Below are 5,094 nucleotides of genomic sequence, written 5' to 3' on the forward strand. Positions count from 1 at the left end.
TTGTATCGCATGCAAGCGATGTATCGCCTGCTAGGCGACGTTGCCTACATGCAGGTGATGCATCCTCTGTTAGGGTTTTTTGAAACCCTAAGCTTTAGGTGATACTACACCTCATATCGCCACCCTCTCTATTTTTGGACACTTCCTAAGGTGCTATAGATGCTCTAAATGCTAACAAACTTTTTGGGAACCCTTAGATACCTTCATGCATCACTTTGGACATGAAAACACATTTTAAAAGTGCCTACAATTGAAGCTCAAATTTCACATCTTCACTATGTGAAATGTAATAAGTGTTTATACCTTGCTTGTATTTAAATATTTATCGTTTGTATTTAACCAATCTCTTGATTCTATTATTCTATTAGACTCCAAGTCTAATAATCTATAAGCTTTGTTATTTTGGACATAACCCACAAATGCACATCTTATAGACCTTGGACCCAACTTGGTCATTTTAGGATCGATGCTCTTACAATAAGCAAGACGCCTCCACACTTTAAGATTACCAATGTTTTGTTTCTTTTCTTTCCATAACTTATACTGAGAGATATTAATTTTCTTCATGGGAATACGATCCAAAATATGACAAGCGGATAGCAATGCTTCAGCCCACAAACTAAAATTCAATTTAGAATGTAATAGCATAGCATTAATCATCTCAATAAATGTTCTATTTTTTCTTTCCGCTAAACAATTTTGTTGTAGAGTATAAGGGGTTGTACATTCATGAATTATTCCATGCTCTTCACAAAACAAGTTCATTTGAAAAATATTCACCACCCCTATCACTTCTAAGCACTTTAATTTTCCTTTTAAGTTGATTTTTAACTTCAGCTTTATAAACCTTGAATACATCAAATGCTTCATCTTTATTCTTAAGAAAATATACATATGTGAACCTAGAGCAATCATCAATGAAAGTAATAAAATATATACTTCCTCCTCTAGGAAAATGTTTATTTACCATTTTAGATTTAACACACAATTCACATTTATCATGTTCAACATTATCACAATCAATTAATCCACTTTTGATAGCCTTTTTAATTGTGCTAAATCCTATATGTACAAGTCTAACATGCCACAAGTTAATAGAATTTGAGTCAAGAATATAACAAGAAAAAGAAGAAACTTTATTGTTCACATTGTCAATTGAAGTACAAAGTTTGAACATGCCATCACAAGCATATCCCTTTCCCACAAAAAAAATGTTTTTTCACAAAATAAGCTTGACAGATTCTATCACAACCTTAACTCCTGATTGTAACGACCCGGATTTTCAAGACTCGATAATGCGGAAATATAAATGTTTTCATTTAACAAAATGTCTCAAAAACCCTTATAAAAAAAAAACTTTTTAAAAAGTCGTATGGCCATACTTAACATTTAGTTACAAACATGTTTTATAAAGAGTAGAGTGAGCCTAGTTTAGGAAAATTACACCACATTTCCAAAAATAAAACGGCTTCCCAAAAGGTCGGTCCACATGTACATTTGCAAGGAAGACTCCAGCGCTCACTGCTCTGCCTTGCCTTTGCTCTTACCTACAACATGAAACAACTAGGTAAGCGAAAACGCTTAGCAAGATCAACTTCCAAACAAAGCAGATAGAGAAATAGGGATCCGGACCCTACACAATCAATTTCAAGAACGCTAAAGCGTCCTGGCAAACTTATGGTCATGCCTGATAACCAAGGATAAATTAATTCGTAACTAGATAAAAATCCTGCACTCAGAAAAATCCCAGAACAAGCAGATATATTATATCACAACTATATCTTATCAACAATTATATCCCTGCACTCAGAAAATCCCAGAGCAAGCAGATATATTATATCACAACATAATTCGAGACCAACGCTCGACAATTTCCAACAATTCATGCGTAACGCGCCCTCCAACATAATTGCTAATCTGTAAAAGAGAACCGAGTCCCCACACTAAGATCTAGCCAATAAATATTCTCATCAAGGGTAACTATCGTGTTACCTAGGGCATCGCTACTTATCCAAGAGTGTAATCCAATTTACACGGTTTTACGGAGACTTCTATGTTAATCAGTGGTGCTGGTGAGCAGTTGCCCCTAGGGTGTTCAGCCTCACTCAATCTTGGCAACCCCTAGTATCTCTAGGCACTCTCACTGAATGGCCAATATTCACGGCTGCTATCCGGGAATAACTTATCAGAGCACTTGCTCCGATTCTAACCGTCCAATGATTAAGTAAGCATGAGGGCCCCTAGGTCCCATTTATCTTGGCGCCCCTAGGTTTAACTAGCTTATCCTCATCTCATGGCCACTCGTCGCGGTAATGAACCGGACATAAATAAAATCAAGCAGTGTGACGGGGATCAACCGTCTAGGATATGACGGACTTCTACCGTTCATATTTTCTAAATCAGCACTCACTAGACTAACGTCTCTAAGCAACTTTCTATGACAGCCTATATATGTGCATGTATCCCTATACTAACATACAAGACAATAATCATTTCATGTTGCAGCCATACAATATAAGTTGACTTACTTGGAGTCCTTAGCGCTCAGCAAGTTTTCACCCTCCAACGTTCAGTCCAGTTACGCTTAGCCAATACTGTAGTTATCCATACAGTATACTCGGATTAATTATGGCACTCATAATTCATTATTATTATTTTGGGCAGTTTGGTCATTTTAATAAAAGTCATTTGTAAGGATTTACAATCCTTATTTGGTTTTAAACCTATTAAGGAAAGTTATACAAAATATTCGAGACTAAACCCTAAGTCTCGGGGAGACCTATCCTAAGGTCTCGATACCTAGGCTCAGGTATCACAATGGTATTTCCCCACAACCCGCTAAAAATCTTACTATTTCAAGGTATCGCTATTAACCCGCACTTTCGACTAGTCGGTTAAAATATGTAAGATTTTAGCCGGTATTATATCCAGAAAATACAAATAAATTCCTTAATTATTTTTAAAGAAAATAAACTCTTTAAATTTTCCTTTTTGTTTGCTTAAGGTTTCTAATATCTAAAAACCGATTTAAGAAAATTGCCTAATTTGTCTTAATTAGGAAAACCGTTATAAATTTCTCATCTTGACTAATTAATTTTCCAAAAGCAATTAATCAATTTTTACTTACTAGAAAAATAATTCATTTAATTATTTTCTCAAAATATAAGGTTTTAAACCCTCTTTTAATTTATTAACTATTAATAAATTAAATCTCTTATTTTTAAAAAGAATAAAAACTCTTTAATAAAAATAATTCATTTAAACTCAAAGGGGTAATTTTAGTGAAAATATGATTTCAAGACTTACCAATTTATATCTTGAAATAAGCAAAATTTTACTTTTTACCTTATGTTCCAAAATCTCATTTTTACACTAAGTGTGAAAAACTTATTTTTCACATTTTTAACTACATACTTCGTTAGTTCATAACTTGAAATTTACTTACCCAATTGTTACCAAAATTTCCCAATTCCATTTTTGTTATGCCATTTAGGTCTTTGTAAAATATTAGGTCAAAATGAGCATTTTTGATTGGTGAAATCATTTTCCAACAATGAGGTAAAAATGACCTTATTTTCAAGTCCTTATTTTTTCCAAACTTTGACAGTTAATAACTTTCAAACCGTTCAATATTTTCTTACCAAATTTTACAGTGGAATAATAGGTTATTCCAGTAATATGTCCACAAAATTTTAGAAAAAACTGGGTTCATTTGCCCTATACAGTGGCTGTCCAAACTTGGTTCCAAAAATAAGAATACGAAAAAACAGTTTTTTACCTAATCTTTGAAATAGCATAACTTACTCATTTCTAAACATTTTTTAGTGTTTCAAAAGCTCAATTTTATGTAATCAATCTCAAAAACATCACAGTACAATTTAATTTTACAAAAACAATATACAGTGGCTGCTTGACCCCTTGGAAGTCACAGCTCAAAACATGTTTTGTTTTAGGGTATCCTACAAAACCCTTGGGGGTTTTGGTTCCCATTTTCAAAAATCAATACACATGCATCATAAAAATTATTAAACAACTACCATAACCTTATTACATCATCAAAAAGAAACTCTAAGCATTAAATATACAAAATAATGCTTAAAACTAAAAACCCTACAACAAAATCATCAAAAGTAAACTTTTTACCTCTTTGGTGTTCTTGCTTAAGGTTTGGACCTTCCTATAAGCTTTGAATCCTTCAAAACCTTTCAAAAACCCTAACAAACTTTCCCCAACAACATAGTCAATTAGCTATTTGAAACTCTATGCTTAAAACTTTACAAAAGCCTAGATTAGTGAAAGTTTACCTTAGGGAAAATACTTCCTAGACCAAGACTAGCCTCAAAGTTTCCTTGGTGTTCTTGGGCTTGAAAAATGGAGAGAACACACTTTGAGAGGTCTTCAAAAAAGATGATAGTGAATGAGAGATGGAGAGTGATCGGTTCTTAGTGTGGGAATTGCTCACAATACTCTTCAAAATATCACAAGGTACTTGAGTGCTTTTCTACCCACTTGCCCACTTGACCTCTTAATTAAATGGCATTTAAATTTTATAAAATTTGGGTTCACACCACTCTAAAACACCACATGGCCGGCCACCCTTTGCCATATATGATCATTTCATTTTATTTTTTATTTATTTAATTTTTTTTTTAATAAAGGTTAATAAAGGTTTCATAAGAAGAAAAGTCCAAATTGGCTTTTGACACCTTTTTCACTCTTATTAAGTTTTAATCACCAAACTTATCATTAATTAATTAAATTAAATGTCTCTCACATTTAATTTAATTAATCACATAATAAAATTTAACCTAAGGTCCATTCATGGAATAAAATTCCTCATTTCGGCAAAATTAGGCATTTACCACATAATGCCTTAAAATTTCTATTTTCTTTTAGGTTTATTATTTTTTTACCAAACTTTAACTTTTATGAATGTATTTTATGCCCAAAATATAATTTCCATGATTTTTCGTTTTATTTTCCGAGATTTTTACCCGATCAGGGTTTTTGTGTCGGTCCGGGACCGAAAGTCTTATCTTGACTTTTAAAATCACAAAATTCATATTTTGGCTAGAAATAACTCATGGAATACTT

General features: G+C 32.8%; 1 long non-coding RNA gene across 1 annotated transcript; it reads right to left on the bottom strand.

Moving 5' to 3' along the window:
• Positions 1 to 1,250: 1,250 nt before the first annotated feature.
• LOC133805319 (uncharacterized) lies at positions 1,251 to 4,582 on the bottom strand. The gene is made up of 3 exons (XR_009878919.1): positions 4,305 to 4,582; positions 4,144 to 4,222; positions 1,251 to 1,547 (listed from the first exon to the last, which is right to left on the bottom strand). It is a non-coding gene; the product is annotated as an uncharacterized LOC133805319 (long non-coding RNA).
• Positions 4,583 to 5,094: the final 512 nt, after the last annotated feature.

The sequence above is a fragment of the Humulus lupulus genome, chromosome X (genome assembly GCF_963169125.1).
Source record: "Humulus lupulus chromosome X, drHumLupu1.1, whole genome shotgun sequence".
In the NCBI taxonomy this organism is placed as follows: Eukaryota; Viridiplantae; Streptophyta; class Magnoliopsida; order Rosales; family Cannabaceae; genus Humulus; species Humulus lupulus.